The sequence below is a fragment of the Scaptodrosophila lebanonensis genome, unplaced genomic scaffold (assembly GCF_003285725.1).
Source record: "Scaptodrosophila lebanonensis strain 11010-0011.00,11010-0021.00 unplaced genomic scaffold, SlebRS2 tig00000072-arrow-pilon, whole genome shotgun sequence".
NCBI classification, from domain to species: Eukaryota; Metazoa; Arthropoda; class Insecta; order Diptera; family Drosophilidae; genus Scaptodrosophila; species Scaptodrosophila lebanonensis.
In genome coordinates this window covers 3576061-3593926 of record NW_022060558.1, presented here as the reverse complement: position 1 = coordinate 3593926, position 17866 = coordinate 3576061, and the positions used below count along the sequence as shown (strand labels likewise).

The 17866-nt window shown below is 35.7% G+C and overlaps 1 protein-coding gene across 4 annotated transcripts in view; it reads right to left on the bottom strand.

The window, feature by feature from the left end:
• The window catches only part of LOC115625525 (uncharacterized protein CG43427), a 91550-nt gene that overhangs the window by 47932 nt on the left and 25752 nt on the right, over positions 1 to 17866 (bottom strand). For all 4 annotated transcript variants that reach the window (XM_030520589.1, XM_030520590.1, XM_030520594.1 and 1 more), the window contains one exon: positions 7847 to 7896. The gene's annotated coding sequence lies outside the window, so the exon portion shown is untranslated. The remainder of the gene's footprint in view (positions 1 to 7846; positions 7897 to 17866) is intronic.

The window sequence follows — 17866 nt, the reverse complement described above, 5'->3', positions numbered from 1 at the left end:
TATATACTTATATATACTTACATACATGTACTTTAAATGACGGAAAATACTTCCTTCTGCCTGTTATATAGTTTGCACTAGCCTAATATACCCTTTGGACTCTAAGGGTACGGGGTATAAAAATTGCATTTCATCTTTCGATTTTAGATGTTTATGTCGTATGACTGACTATGTAGCTATCGTTATGTAATTAAACTTGCCGAAGAATACAAGTATACATAGTTGACGAATTATAACTAACGCAATTGAACCAACTTTTTATATAAAAGTCATATTTAAGCAGGGGTGTTTAAGCCTTAATAATTGGAGAACTAGTTTCTATAGATTCCGAGCAATGAGTTACATCGAGTTAAGTTTATTAACAAATCTTTCAACTTTTTCAACCTCTATAGTTTTACATTCCAATTTAGAAATTATTCTAAGTTACACTCTAAGTTAAATAAATAATTCATCTATTCATTTGAGTAGAATTTCTTTTTTCCGTTACTAGTATATTCCTGACGTACAATCTAGTTAAGCAAATACATTTATTTAGTTATTTTCCACCATTGAATGTGCCCTGAAAATGATTTAGAGTGACATACTATATTGCTGTGCGTATTTTCGGCAACTGTCAAACAACAAAATGCTCTTATAATCTTCGCAGCGTTTTCCCTAGGCGCTTAAAATACATTTACCAATTTGTTTCTCTACCCCCACAGACACACCTACACCTACACACATGCAGACCCACGACACACGACACACTCACACCTGCTCATAAAAATCGTTTGTGCACAAATTCACAAATTTTATGACACAATACAAATGCAGTTGCACATTAAGTAAGCTCGTTAAAATTAAATGCATTAACGAAAAATCACACAAAAGCCACAAAAATTAATGTCTGGCGCATTTCAAAGCCAAATGGTTGCGAAACCGTGACACACGATGAAGGCCAACAAACCAAACTGCAAACTGCAAACAACAAATGCAACTGCAAATTCAAATGCAAATGCTGAGGCTGAGGCTAATGATGATGCCAACTAGCAAGCAAGGCAGGAAGAATGATGAAATGCAAACAAAGGCGCATTTTGCAACAACTACAACAACAACAATAATAAAAAATAAAGCACGATGACAAACAAACAGAAAAATGTATAAAACACACATGCTAAGGCATCGCATCGGTTTGAGAGTCATGGGCTGTAAAACTGTTCATAAAAATACCAAGCGGCTACTAACAGACAGATTGCTGCCACATCCATGTGTGTCTCTCTGATTGTATGTGTGTGTGCGTGTTTGCCAGTGTGCGCAACAAACTGCTGATTTACTTAATTTGCAACGATTTCCAGTTACTTTTGGCATTCATTTGCCCGGCTTGGGCTGCCCGGTATCCGAGTCTCTTGGTGGATTTTAATCGATCGCCGCTCGCGATCGCCACTGGGTCCGACACATTGGGACGGATTACGAGGTCAAATCATCAAATATTTCATTAAGTCGAAATGTTTGGATTAATCAAATCATCAAATATTTCATTAAATCGAAATGTTTGGATTAATCATTTAAGAACTTACTGCAATCCTTCAAAACTAGTAACAGTATCAAGGCATTTGTAGAGTTCATTTAGTTCATTAAAAATTTTGGAAAGTACAACCTCAAATGATTTATACTTTTCCAAATTAAAGGCATTTTGATTGTTCGAAATGATATCGGCATGTTCCTAAGGTAATTACCCATGCAAAAAAATTGAACTTATATATAATTTTTTAAGATTCTTGATATTTTTTGCAAACGGGAATTGTTGATCGGGACATTTTATCCGGAATGGGGCAGAGAAAAGGCACAGAGAAATATTAGACAATAAAAATGACACCCCATTTCATTAAATGAGTTCGCCTTTTAACTTTCACACGAAATTCTGTTAATAGTTGAGGTGTATTATAAATAATTATTTGAAAGTTTAAAATTTTTATATAATTTTTTAGAGTCTGGTTCTATAAATACAAACAGAACACAATACTCAAAAAATCATCAGAATAATATTCAGGCAACAATTCAGGCAACAAATTGGAACATTTGCGTCTTAATTGTGCCATAATATTGTAAAATGAATCGAATTGATATCAAATTAATCTTTTGGGATCTATTTTCAGTTGCAATTGTATACTTTGTTTCATATATTATTAGTCTTTTTTGAAAACAAAAACATCAATGTTGGCGCAATGAAACTCTTTTTAATACAAATTCAATATACTTTGTCATTATATTAATAAGGAAAACTGTATATGTATATAACTGTATGTAAATTTCAAATACCCTCAGCAGGTATATTTAATGAATAGTGTTAAATTTTTTTGGTGACTTTTTAAATGTAAAATTTAACAGTGTAATATTGCCATAGTTATTTTTGTGGCAATGTTATTCATGCATCCCATCGTACGCTTCTGAGGTTGCCATATCGACAGTAATTTATGTCCATGTTGTTGTTGCTCAATTTGCGTTTGCGGGCATTGCTCGACGAGAGCTGCAGCCGAGCTACAATTGTAATCAATACTTAATTTCAATTTCATTTGAATTACTCTACCCGACTTGGGCTTGGAACTGTCTGTACAGTATGGCATGGGTGTACGATGGTCTGAGCTTCGGCCTGGGTCTGGGTCTGGCTCAGCTACTCTGTTGTTGGTTTAGCAAAGTTCGCCCCTGTACATTGTATTGAAATCGAAAAGTATGCTCCACACATATGTATAAGTAGATACTTAATGCATGTACATACATACATATCTGTATCTGCGCATACAATCAAATAGAATTCAATGAGTAGAATCAGCGCAATGATCGTGCAAAATTATTCTTCGTTTTCTTTTGCTGCTGATGTTAATTTGTTGTTTGTGCTGCTTTTTGTGTTTTTCAAGTGAAGTGGAACAATTTTTTGTTCGCTTTTGTTTGTTTTTCAGCATTGGGGGTGTTTTGAATGATATCGATGTGCCCATCTACTGGGATTGATTTATGGTAGCTATTATAAAATTAATGCTGAAGATTGATCGCATATACATGTATGTAAATAAACAACCATACAAGACCATTTATAGGATCACAATTATTGAAGAACTTCACAACTACGCACAAATACTCGTAGTAAGAAACGTTTAATTACATTCCTACGGTGTCTGAACTTTGAAGGGTATATATTTAAAATACTTTATATGCAGGAATTTGTCCTAAAATATCAAAATACTTTCTTTATTGAAATAAAAATCGACTCAATATAAGATACGGATGTATTTCGGGATCATTTTTCAAATTCTCAGCAAATAAATATAGCATTTCTTTGCATTTTTTATTATTGTTCTAAAATGTTTGCGCAATGTTAAAAGTTCAGCAAAAAGGGATATATTTTTGAATGATTAAAGGTCCAATATGCAAAAAAAAAATGTTGCAGTAAAACCAATTTGGTATCAATTTTAATTCAAGGTAGATATTTCTATTTGAAAGGAACAGAGCAAGATGTATCTTGGAACACAAATATATTCATATACAGCACTGTCGACACGCAAGGGCTTTCAAAATAAGTGAAACAATACAAAAGTTATAAAAAAAGTCTTGAAAAAATCAAATTAAAATAATATCAAGAAAACGCCTGTGACTCGTTGGCAATTTTTTGTTTATTTTATTTTAGAGGCATTATTAGACCTGCAAAAAGCATTTTAAAAATAAAATGCTGAGCTAATATAAAGCTTATCAGAACAAGGAAACTTCATCCCAAATACTAAATCAAAATTTGAGTTTCTTTCCAGACATATTCCTTTAGTCGCATTATACTCAAAATAACATAGAAAATAGGAATCATTTCAAAACGCAATCCACAAAATTGTAAAATATTTTAAAATGTCATTGTAAAGGTAAATGTATATATATCGTATTTAGTGAATAGTTCATTTGCGAATAATTAAATGACTGACAAGCATGATTTAGAGATAGTTAAAGCATGATAGGCTTCACAAGCTGTCCTAAAAATTATTGCAAAACATTTCTTGAATTCTTTCTTACATGTTCACATTCATTGTAAATTGCGATATTCTCAATTATTTTTAAACATTTTCCAAGCAAGCCTGGCAGCATTAGCTCCTTTAATAGCCGAACGTTTTGTAGCAATTTGTTTTATGATTATCAATTTACGTACGACAAGCACCTTCCAAAATGCCATTTTTGGCCCCTAGCTAATAAGTATCTGTACAATCCAGCGAGCATAGTTGGGGCTAACATTAAAGCTAACTACACATTTTGCGGGTGTCACACCCACATGAGCACACACAAACACACGCACACACATTAGCGGTACTTATTATTTGTTATTGCCTTTCGGTCCGCGCCACACTCCACTAACTTTGAATGGCAAGCGAGCATTGAACATTCTAAAAATGCGATTTGGTTTTATTTATTTGTATTTTTTTTGGCACTATGCTGTAAGTTGTACATGAAAAATGACGTGAAATCATAAAAATTATAGCTAAACTGTGCTACAGAAAGGCCAAGCAGAGTTTAAGCCGTTTAATTAACCATGAAGAAAAGCAATCAAATGCAATGCAAAACGTAAGCCACAGAAAACATTGAAATTAAGTAAGAATCTTAACAAAAGCCTAAGTATGTATGCATGTATGTGTGTAGCTGAATGCTTGTGTGAATTTTTTTTTGTTAGCTACCGCTGCTCGTCTATAATTTCAAAATTATTTCGCATATACATATGTATGTATGTATGTATGTAGGTAGGTAGGTATGTTCGGCCGTTGCCTCAAATGGGAACAGAGCACGGAGAGCAGAGCTAACATGTAAGACGTGACGGGGCGCGGCATACAAGCCAAGTTAGTTGCATATCTGGCCATCTATCTAGCTGTTTTTCCTCTCTAGCTCTGGCTACGTGTGTGCAGGTGTGCGTGTTGTTGGCGCGTCTGTTTGCGGCAGCAATTCAAAACGCGTAATTGTTACACCCTGATTACGCGACCACAAGCAAAAATAAAAGCAGCCAACACAAAAAATTATGAAAATATACTCGTATACTCGTATAAAAAAAAAATTTGCACACATTCTACGTGGCAGGTTTGCAGCACCAGAAGCAGCAGCAGCAACAACAACAACAGCAGCAGATAAGGCAACAATAACAATTTGGTTCACAGGCCGCCATTGCCGCCACTAGATGGCGCTTTCATGTGAATGTTGCAAATTCATTGCATTGCATAAAATTTTAAAAAGCTGCCCATTTTGGGGCGTTGTGCGTGTGTAGATGTATGTCTATGTGGGTGTGTGTGTGTGTATGATGCCCAAGCTTGCATGCTTCGCTGATTTCTCAAGGCATGGCTAAGCAGTTTTGCATGGCATTTGAAATCTCTCAATCGCATTGTGAGAATTACCGAGAGAGGCACGCGAAAGGTGGCCTTTAACTCAACTTAACTGCTATGCTTGACTTATAAGCAAACAATTGACGTTTGCATTGCTTGGAAACGCAACGTCTGTGATTTAGAAACAATTTATAAATAAAAAGAAACCTCAAAACCTGGCATTTGCTACAAGTTAATGGTTCTTGTTTACTAACTCCTAATAAGAAAGCTTTTAATTAGGCCAGGATGGAGAATACGTTTTCTAACTGCACACGATCGCATTCAATATGATTTGTTCTGATACAATCACCAGTTGGCGGTGAAAATAAAACATTTTCTTCCAGCTACAAATAACACCAATAACAAAAATGGTTAAAAGCATCAAGAAGCAATCATTCATTTTGTTACACAAAGTCAGTGCTAGACTTGTAGATGCATATCTAATAGCTGATAGATACAAACTCGTACATACAAACGAAGGCGGCCTAGAGACATAAACTAAAAGAAACTTGGGCGCCAAACGCCTTTTAATTTATTAAGAAATTATAACGCTAACGGAAAGCCGAATGGCAGCAACAACAAGAGTGAGCAATAGCCAGCAGCAAGAATAAGCTGCCAGCAAAGTGTGATAAATGAAGTAAATCAAATGCAAAACGCCTACACGATTGCAGCGACGACGACGACGCCATCGTCAACGTTAACGTTGAATCGGGACGGATCGGTTTGGATCGGACCATGCCAGGTCGGACAAACGCAAACGCTGCACTTGGGCTGCCGAACCGAGCACAGCCGGGCCAGGCCGGGCCAGGCCGGCCGGGCAGCATTGATGAAAATATTTCATGCTAACACACACTGCACAGAACCAACCAACACCAACCAAACAACCCAGTCAACCAGTCAGCCGGCGAAGCAGCCAGGCATAGATCATTTTTGTGCTATTTTTAAGCAGCAACCCCCACATTGCCAGAACGAAAAGTTGCACTACTCTGGCCTATTGTATCTGAGCAGGCATCATCATCATCTACGATATGTGCACTGTAAAAAAAGTTCCCATACAGTAATCGATTGTTGAAGCCCAACTAATTAACCCAACATTCAACATTTAAATTGGCAGGGTCTCGCTTTCTTAAATTTATTTATTTTCATTAAATGCAACACAGAATTAATCCTGAATTTCAATATGGGTGGGTATGTACATATGTATGAGCAAATATTTGATTGAGGAATAATTTAAAAAAATGCATTTATGTTTTACGAGTTTCCCTCTCCAAGGAATTGGTTTGTAGTGGGACTTTTAAGGAAGCTGCATTGATTTATGATGAATTGGCAGTGGTTAGGCTAGTCTGAATATTGTGTAGATAATTGCATGTATTCTGTTTATTGTGATTGGAACAATTATATTCTATCTTCATGGGTTCATTGTTTCATTCTCATTTCCTACATGTTCTGGTTTCCACATTTCCAAAATGTTTTGCTGTGAATATTTAATAAATTTAAATACAGAACAAACATACAATAGGATTAATTTTCAGAAATATTACGAGGGGTATGATAATCCCAAGTGTTATGTTTAACAGGACATTCTTGTTGGAATAGCCAGTACTGTCAATTAAAGATTCAGCGAATACCGAATACAGGTGGAGAAGCAAAACGGCATCTACAAAAAACTTTAAGTTCCAAGATTTAATACTGTGTACATTTGTATTGGACATAGATCTGGGGAGAAGGAGAATATCGCGTGAAAACTTATTATTATACACATTTAAAGGCTCAACATTTCTTCACAGTGCATTTTGTATCTGCAGTGCATCATCATCGAAATGCGTTTAGAATTTGTTCAACTATCCTGCTCGCACTCTCTATCTTTAGCAATATTTATTTCTTTATCTTTCGTACTTTGTCTGTTTGTCCATCATTGCTCTGGTGCCTGTCATTTTGATTTCGCTTAACATGTGCAACGCTTGTCTGCGCGCTTTCATCTGTTGCCGTTTGTGTATCTGTAAGATACAAACAAAATGCGTATCTGTACACATGTAGCTATAACGCTTTGTTGAAAGCTACAACAACAGCAAGTACAACACAAAACAACACAGCCCAGCTCGACTCGACTCGGCGACTCTACTTGCATGTCAAATTAATTTCATTCAATTTAAATGCAATTTGACGCCATCGTCCGATGTCGACAACAACAACTTATTCGTACTCGCACTCGTACGAACTATATATACACGTTTGTCTTATTTGAAGCGGCAGATGGTATACGTTAGTATCTGTATCTGGCAGGTATCATATCTGCATAGACACCTCTACGTGCCGCTGATTCATTCGCAATGATGCCATGCGCCATGCGTTGTAAGACAATGCAAGCCGTGTGTTTTATTTGATGATTTTTGATTAACGATCCGATGTGTTTGTGCACTTGCCAAACGGGCCCATTCATTACTGCACAAGTATGTACTTATCTTCTAAGCAAATAACAAAAATTTGCTTACCTCGGGAAATTGTGTGTTGTTTTGGAATTGCGCGATGCTTTCGTTTCAATCTGTAAATATAATGGAGATTGCATATAAGTAAAGTCATAAAACTACGTGTATAGACTACAACAGCAAGCTGCCCTTTAATTCTCACTTTAATGCAAAGCTATTAATTAAATAAATGTTAAAGTGTGCGTCTATGTTTAAGGCGAAGCCTGCAGACCTTTTTGCCCAATCTCAGATGCTCAACATCATTTACGAAACTATTAAAAATCAAATTGTTGTTCATATCGAATGAGCCAAGCTCGTTCTGACCCGAAGCGCTCGTAAAACCAGAGTTATCATAACAAGTATATACTTGTATATGTATGTATATGTATATAGAAAAAAAAAAAACGCAACGCCACTTTATCAAAACGCCTGCACCGTCGGCTACAGCTTTTGTGTGACCCATAAAATGTTTACCGCTTAAGACTTTCAATAACCATTTAAAAGATATAAAACCCAACAGCCTCCAAGAAAGAAATATAAATTTCATCGCTGCCATCAAATGTGACTGCTAAGAAGAGTGTTAAGAAGGAAAAACAAAAACAAAAATAGCAGAAAATTAGTTTTAATTACCTAAACGAAAAACAAGAAACCCCCAAACCTTCAGCTAGCGGAGTGAGAAAACATTAGATATTGACGTTAAATTTCTTTTATGATCTCCCTTCATAACTGTCATTTGGGAAACAAAATTCTAAGTCATGGAAATGACAGTTCATCAGAAGAACAACATATACACTTACAACATAAGATTCAAATTCGTATTTGTAATGCAACAGAAAATTCTAAACAGCAGCTAATTGCTTTGCCTTGAATACTTTTCATTCTAGCGCACAAGTGTCAAGAAACTTTTCACACTGTTATGTGAAAATTGTTAAATATAAATTTTAACAGTTCTTGATGCTTCAACGCCACCTTTGTGATGCGTACGTTGGACCATGACCCAATTCCATAAACTTGAAATTAAATTCCGAAACATTAAAGAAGGTCAACACATAACGCTTAAATAGGGTATCCTTTCGAAACTATATTCACAAATTTTTGTATAGTCGCTGGTACCTAATGGGGAAACATATTTAGCTAAAATAACAAGTGCATCCTTTCCAACTTAACCATGTCCTATTCTTCAAGGCAAGTCTACCAAAATTTACAGCTTGATGATAGATGATAATTTGTTTAATCTCAGAAAATTCTCAGAAAATATTTAAGAAAATTGCTTGAAAACTATTTAGATCTAGTATCTATTATTATTATTATTCTTTAAAATGTTGTCTATCATGCTCTGCCTTTTTTCATTCTTGCATAAAGATTGGGTCACAGAACATATTGACCGCCGAATGAAAATGTTCGGTTAGCTGACAAATTTCAATATTTCAAACTTAACAGACATTCAAGTTAAACTGTCATATCTACTGTCATATATACTTTTGTGCTGTACTTTTCTGGATGGATTTTCCAATGCGCAATTGAGTTCTGCAATACTTAGTCAGCGTCATGATATAAATATAATTTCAAATGAAGCAAATTTCTTTTAAATGTTGTCACACATAAATATCAGGCATTAAAAAAATCTGCAAACAGTCAAGTTTATTTCCAAAGCAGCCTCTGCTATGCAAATAAAACAACAAAGTTGACATTGAAAATGCTACAGAAATAAATTTCGAAAAGAAAAAAAACAGCCGAATAGCCAAATGAATAAATGTTTAAAAATGCTCGAAAAAAAATACTAAGCTGAAATAAAAATAAAAACAGAAAATCAAAGAAAATTAACATAATTTTCTATTGAACAAAACTGTTAAAAATCAAGTCAAATGACGGTACAAAACCAAAAATGCAAATCAACCACAGTTTAATGACTCTGCACCGCGATGAAAGGCGACATGAGACGTTGATTAGTAAACGCTGCAAATTGTTTGACCGATTGTCAGTTTCGTGTTCAGACGCAATCAATTTTAATATTTCATAACTTGAATTTATAATTTATGTGTATTTTGAGCTCAGATTTATAAGCGTGTTCAATCACAGCCACCGGCTTTTGAAGAGTCGTTGCAGTTTAAATTTTAAAATTTCGAAAGCTTTTGCGATGGTATATTAGGAAAACAAAATAAATGGCAAAGACAAGTTTAAATTGACTATGGAAAGTACAGCTTATGAAACAGTCTGTCCTACTATAATAGGCATATATATATTTTTTAATGTTATTTTTCAGGTCTTAAGGAGAGGGATTAAAAGAGGATTTTTTGAATTCTACTAAAGCGTAAATGCAGATTTGGAAAAGCAATTTGTGGAAAACGGGAACACAGCTAAAAGGTATAACAGAATTCATTTGCGTATTAAAAAATTATATTCTTTTCTCTTTTTTACCCAAATATTTGCCATTATGTTGTCACAGCTGCTGACAGATTTGTGTGACTCTATTAAGACCTATTCAACAATCTAAATATATATTCATTCGAAAAACATATTACTTCATATATCATACATACGCCCCCTTGCGCTTGTGTTTGTTGTCCCTGAAATGAAGCAGTCAGATTTGAGAGAGAGAGAAAAAAAATAAACACAACTTCTTACGATTCTAAAGAAAATGCGCAAAAATATCATTCATTCATTTAGCACTTGCGTGGGACAAGGAAAAGTAAATAAATTGGCCGTATTTTCGCAGCTGGCCTTAAATCGTTTCACTTCGTCTCGTTCATTGTGTAAACATTTCGCATTGATATTTTGCGTTTAATTAATAAATTTTTGTTTGCCTACCAACCGAACGGTTATATGTACGTATATTTATATACAAGTATAAGCGTTAAGACGCAAAAAAAAGCAACAACGAGAGAAAAATTGTGTAAACAAATTTTATACTTTAAAGCGCGACTGGACGCGCTGCAATTTTTTCTGATTTTGAAATGTGAAAGGCAAATGAAGCGATTGTTTCTTTCTCTAGACTTTTCCCTTTTGCGTTGTACGTGTGGCTGGCTATATTTAGAATTTGAGTTTGGAATTTTCATTGCTAATGACCCAGCTGATTGAACGTTTTCAACCTGCATTTATGTAGGGAGGCGGGACATTGAAAGCGCTTAGCAGCCGGCGAAATAAGTGGCCACAGCTTGGTTTCTTTTATTTCGGACTGGCTGCCAAGTTGGCTGACATTTACATTTTCTCAATCTGCACTCAATTAACCTGTTTTGTACTCCTATGGCATGTGTGCGTAGTATTGATCTAACCACTGCCATATCTGTATGTTGTGACAGTTCTAGCTTCAAAATAAACACTAAAACATACAATATCTTAAGCGTAAAAACTTACTTAATAAACGTTGTGCCAGTGTTGAGTCATTTACCGAAAGAGAAGAGGCTTTACTTCTTTCAATCTGCATTGCAGTATAAAGAACTATTTGTTTGATTTCACAACGACTGGAAACTTGTCGCGAAATAGCGAAACAACCTCCATATACGCAGGTCTTTTAGCAGCTAATTTACAGTTTCGCCATAATTTATGCACATGCATAATTAAATGAGAGGCCACCAGCCGGATTCTAAAGCTAATGCTAAAATCAAAGCGATTATTGTCTACTAAACATCAAGTTGATTAACATTTTTATATAATTTGCAGCCGCGTTAAGTTCAAATTGAAGGCAACAGGAATATAATATGCTGCGGCATTTTATAATAAATCTTTTGGCCATATTACTGTTTTGATTGCATAATAAAATACAATTTGTAAAGTTCGCATAGCCATAAATTTGCAAGAAAATTATGTAGCGATCTGAAATGTGAGACAGGGCGCAAGCAATTTGCCTGCCAACCATGTGATTGTTAGCCCGTTTGGTATTGGTTACAAAGTGGTGGTCAGGCCAATGGCCCACTGAAAACACACGAATACACTTGCACACATACACACTCACACATATACAAAGTTGAGGTAGTCTAGTCACATAAAAAACTTTTAACTACACACTTCAGATCCAATTTATACCAAGAGCTACTGCTTAGCAAATTAATTAAAAGATATGCATCATAAAACTAGCTAAAGACCTCTCTGTTGTTCTAAATCAATACGAAATTGTATAGATTGTAGCATTTTGTTAGTCTTTAATTGCTTTTACAAATAAGAATGTCTCATCACTATTTTCCAATGACATCCTTTGTTTTGTCATTTTATAAGCATGTGTAATTTGTGCTTAATTTAGAAATAAAAGCACACACAAACGGTTTTGTTTGGGCTCAGAATAATGCCAAAATGCTATTCGTTATTTCAGCGCATTATTCATTCACCCATTCATACTATATACCAAAGCGACGATGATGATGACGATGACATAAGCGCTATTTATTTGTGCACCCCAACAATAGCAACAACAATGAGAATGACAGAAAACAGTGATTTTTGATTAAAAAACAATTTGGCGCTATTTATATGCGCACAGCTCAGTTAACATATCAACAAACAAGGCACATTAACATCGCTGTTAGCTGTTTAGCAACATTTTTTCACCAAAGCAACATGTTTCATGTTGCTATTGTCCCTGGCACTAATAAAAAAACATTTCAATGCCCCCCTGCTGTTGCTGCTGCTGCTGCTGCAGATATTAGCATTGAATTGCAAAATCCAAAACAATAGAGTGCGCGCATCAAGAAATCAACACAATAAAAAACAGTAATTATAGTTACATACACAGAAACACATTAATGCGTATGTGTGGCTATTGCAGGCAACAGAAAACAAGCAAAACAAAATTACTGCATTCACGCACATCGTTACGTTTGGCCATTGTTGCTAATTTTCATTTAATTGCATTTGCTCGCGCACTTTTTTGTTAATTTCCTTACTCAGGATTTATGATTTCGCTGTTGCTGCTATGTTTTTTTATGAAATTGCACGCACGTTGGGTTTAAATTAGTTCAGCAAGCAAATAACAGACTATTTTACACTGTTAAATTACATAGTGTTGGAAATGCGCTTGTATTGCAGAGCTTCTGTTAGGCAAAACAGTTGGTTTTTATGCAACACAGGAATTTCTGAGTGTCTGTTATTCAAAACTATAACTTTCTAGGACCAAGTTTGTACTAAAATTTTAGCTCGTGACTATGCAGTATATATAAAAGTATATGTAAATAGGGAGATACTTTCGCAATGTGTTTAGTATCTATCAGTGATCTAAGATCTATGAAATAATTACGCAACAGATTATGGCGACATATTTATAGCTCTGTAATTAATTATTGAATTAAAATTGATTGTAGTCGGTAGTGCAATAAATTGTTATTTATTCATCCAACCAATCTTAAAATTTCGGAAATTGAATTTAAATCTAAAATGTTTTCAATCAATTAAGAAAAAAATGATGGAAAAGCTCGCTTTTAACTGTTAGGTATTTTATAATAATATTTGGAATAAGAAACTTTTTATAATAATTTTAAATATGAGCTATATTTGAATAGCACTTTCAATAAGTTTCTATAATTTTTTAAAATATTACTTTCATCAACAATTTACTATATTTGTTAACATCCTGCAGGCATTAAAGAATTTTTAATGAAACTTTGCTTAAATCTACAAACTAAACACAGAAATACAAACAATTTCGCAAACCCCTGATTTTTGTATGCTTGTGTTGGTGTTGTTGTAAACTTGCCATTGCTGTTGTTATGATTGTTGTTGTTGCTTACCATGTTTGGTCGCCGTCGCGTTTCTAGGCACGATAAGGCAGCAGCAACGTTGTCATTATTATTGCGGCTGCTGCTGTTGTTGTCGTTGTTAGTTGTTGCTGGCTTTGTTGGTTTTCGTCATAAGTTTGCTTGCTTTTCGGCTGTTATGCTGGCCATCATCATCATCATCATGATAGTAAGTATGTATATACAATATGTATGTTTGTGTGTTTATGTTCATAGCATTGTTGCCTGCACGAACTTCACAATGTTTGACGATGGGTGCATTGAACCTAGCTCTGAGGAAAGTGATTGTATGATGATGACGACAACGGCAGCGGCAGCAGCAACAACAGGGACTCTGCGAAGCTATGCCGGCTATATGTTACAACAACAACAACGACAACTGCTATCTGTCGCCGGCAACATAGCTTGCCCGTTTGTTTGCATTTTTTATTTGAATGATTTCTTTTGTTACATGCATCTAGTCTCATCATCTTGCCATTATCTGTGCATTATTTATGCACACTTCAAAGTTTTTCCACACTCATATGTACATACATATACTTATAATATATATACTTTAACAATGATTTCGTTAAATGATAAGCGACGGTTTTTTTAATAAACAAGCAATGCCAAACGCAAATTGTTTAACTCAATTGACAGGCTGAAAAGTTGTTAACAATTTTGTAAGATGGCCAGCATGAATGTTGTTCGCGGAATGTTGTTTACAATTACGGCGCCACTATGATGAAAACATTTGGTATTTACAGTCCGTACTGTGCGCAACGGCTAAAATGTGTAAATATTGAAAAGTAAAACAAAAATTCTGATTAATTAAAAGCACCGTTAGTCAGCGCCATCCACATGTTTGGTAAATCGAAAGAGCTATACAAACTGTCCCACATAAAAGAGACAAAGAACGCACATACATATGTATATGGCTTTTAGTTTAAAAAAAAAAACACCACAGAGTTCCTAGAATTGATCGCAAAAAGCACACATCGTATCGCATCACTGCAGCAACAAAAACAAACAACAACCACATCGAAGCTCATAATAAAAGCGCGTAATCCATACCCTTTTTTCTTTTCTTTTATTTTCTGTTTTGTTGGGCCCAAACAGTTCAGTCTGCTAACCAGGCACTCTTTGTGTCTTTGTTGTTGTTGTTGCTCTTTTTGGGCACCTATAAACATAAAGATCCATTAGTGGCTCCAGCGCGGCACAACAGAGCATAGCGCTGCGCAGCCGAGCACAGGCAACGGCAACCCGGCCAACCAGTCAACCGGGCCAACTATGAGCAGGGCAATCATGGCCAAAACCTTACCGGAAGTTTACTAAAGTTGACAGTTGATCGTTTGTTCTACATGAGTTTTATGGTGCTGTGCGTTTATTGTTTTTCGCCGTCACTCACCCATAAAGCGCATTGACATTCAAATAAGCAAATTGGGGAAATGTATCTTATTAGTAAACATACAAGTAATAATATGCATGTATATTTACCCCATTTGCATCGTCTCTGGCAAATTCCCATTCTTAAAATTTCAACTTGTTCATTTGTTGAACTTTCGTGCATATTTTCATTACAAATAATGCCTTTCTGAAAAGGTGGCAACACTTACGGGCATTTGAAATTATTGAAGGAAACAGACCAAACAAAAGAATTCGATTAGCTGCTTAACACAAATCTGGCATCACTATTCTGAACAAAGTTAAGCAACTTCGAAGTGTAAGATTAATAGTTCCAATATTTTTACCCAAATTAATTAGAGATTATTTCCCTAAGATTTCATTATGTGTCCGATCTAGAATCGTACCAAAACCTACGGTATCTAGAGGTTGATTTATTGGCTTCTTAGCCATTTTCTTGATGCTGCTTCCAGTATCAACTGACGAAGGAAGCTGCGTATTAATGTTTCTGTTGTTGCTTTTTCTGCTGGTGCTGCTGCTGCTCCTAACGGGGCATGGCTAACACATCGGGCAAAAAACCAAAACCTCAAGCACAAAATGCGAAAGCGGAACTGGCGGTAACCTAAGACAACATGAAACACAGTTGGTCCCACACACGCACACTCACTCACACACCCATGCATGCATACAACTACATACATATGTGCATATGTATATGAAGAGAGAAGACAAAGCACAAAGCGGCGGCAATGCGCATAAGTTTCCGTTGACCGTTAATTAAAGCCACAAGACGGTAGCTTGGCCTAAAAGCAAAGCAGACACACACACACACACACACTCACACTCATCTGGCCACATAAATTTGTTAGCGCCTTGACACAGCTGCAAGCAAGTCAGGAAAGTCAGCCAAGTCAGCCAAGTTAACCAAGTCGGCAAAGTCTGCGAAGTCAGTCTGCCGAAGTCGACTTGAAGTGCATTAGAAAGACGGGCACGCGCGCTCCAATTCGCAAAATCCAACCAACGCCTATCAAGGTTGCGCCAATCTGCGTCGGCGTCGGTGTCGGGCGGCATTTTGGCCGTACTTGTATGTCCCACAGAGTGCGGCGCCGCTAACTGTTTGATTAAAAATCATGCAATGCGGCTCGACGGGCGGAAATTATATTTGATTTTGCGCCCGTCGCCAACGCAGCACAAAGCACTCAAAAAAATCAAACTAATTTTCTTTTAGCACTAAGAAATCCATTTTTAAAAAATGAAAACTAACTACAAAATAAGAAATTATTTTTGCACAGCCTGAAGCTTATTATGTTTATGCTTAAGTTTTCAAACTCTTTGTTTACTATACAGAGAAGAAAAATAACTTCACTTATTACACATATTTTTTATAATTCCTATTTTATTTTTTTTTAATTTACTAGTAATTAAATTTCAATAACTGCTCTTATTATAATATTTCTTTGGTTCTATTATTTTTTCAAATATATTTATTTTATTTTACAATTATTTTATTTTTTATTTTGTTTTTATGATTATTTATTGTTATAACTATTTTACTTTAAAAAAAATGTATTTCATTTTTAATTTATTTTAATTCATTTGTTATAACTGTATTTTTATTTTATTTTGGTTTATTTTTAATATATTTTTTATTAAATTTGATGTTTTGTTATCTTTTAGCTTATTATTTTTATTTGTTTGAACGCCGTACGAAAAGCCAAAGATCAATAAACTGTCAATTAAAACTGAAAAAGTGTAAGTTATTTCTCTGAGTGCAGCAACAGTTACAGCCGCCGCAGCAGCAGTAAGCACCAACAACAGCAGTATCATTCGCAGCAGCTGTGGCGTTGTCCGTGCATTTGTCCAGCTGTCTGTATGTAATTTATGTTAAATATTACGAACTAAGCAACAAATCTGCAAAAAGAGAGTTGAGCTTAAGTTGCCTGCAACCAACGCCGCAAAATGTCAGCTGTTGCCGCTGCTGACGATGATGAGTGCTGGCAACAGCAAACGGCAACAAATGTTGCCGACGCCAACCACATGGCATGCATCTTGCAACACAACACGCGCGTTGAGGCTGCCCGGAGAAATTGGCACAATTTGTTTGTTGCAAAGGTAAAAGAAGGCGACCACAAAGGCGACATAGGCAGCAACAGCAGCATCGACTGTGGCGGCATTATTGATGATGACAGAAATGTGTCGTGTGTCGTTGTTTTCTTGAGCCTGGCAAAAAGCGTTTTCTAAACGGCATGCGCAGCTGTGCGCGATACAACCGTGAACTCTTGGCCAAGTTCATGCCGATGCCTTGACTTGACTTTGCCCAACTGGTTGTTGGGACCAGTATCGCACGCTGATGTAGATTTCAACAACATGTCAGCCCTTCAACAAGAATGAATGCAATTTTCACAGTTTTGCTTACATAAAATGTATCCAATTGTTGAACGCTACGTCCCACTTCTCAAATTGTTCATTAGCGCCTTTTACTTTTGCATGCTGTATAATAGGAATAAAAGCAGTGATAGGTTATGATAATGGAAATTCCACATATCGTTTATGCGTTTGCAAAGAAGTGCAGTCATCTTTTCATAAAATGTATTCTTGGCTAATGCCTTTCTTCAACATTCCATATTTAAAATTGTTAAGATCTTGCCGCGGATTTCCTGATGTGCATTGCTACTGACTTTTAACACCGCTCTGATTCATGCGTTTTTCTCAAGAAGGCATGCTCCCAGCTCAAGGTCCCACAGTATTCATATGCTATAAGTAGTATGTATGTAAATGTGCGGACTAGCGCACAATATTTATGCCATGCATTAATTTTAATGTCGAAAGGGCTCCAAAAGCTGCAAGTTGGTGCTTCATTAACTGTCAAAACAGGCAGATGAAGCGACCTTGTGTGTAAATTTTAATCAGCGCATCCTTTAAATGGCACTACAGAGAA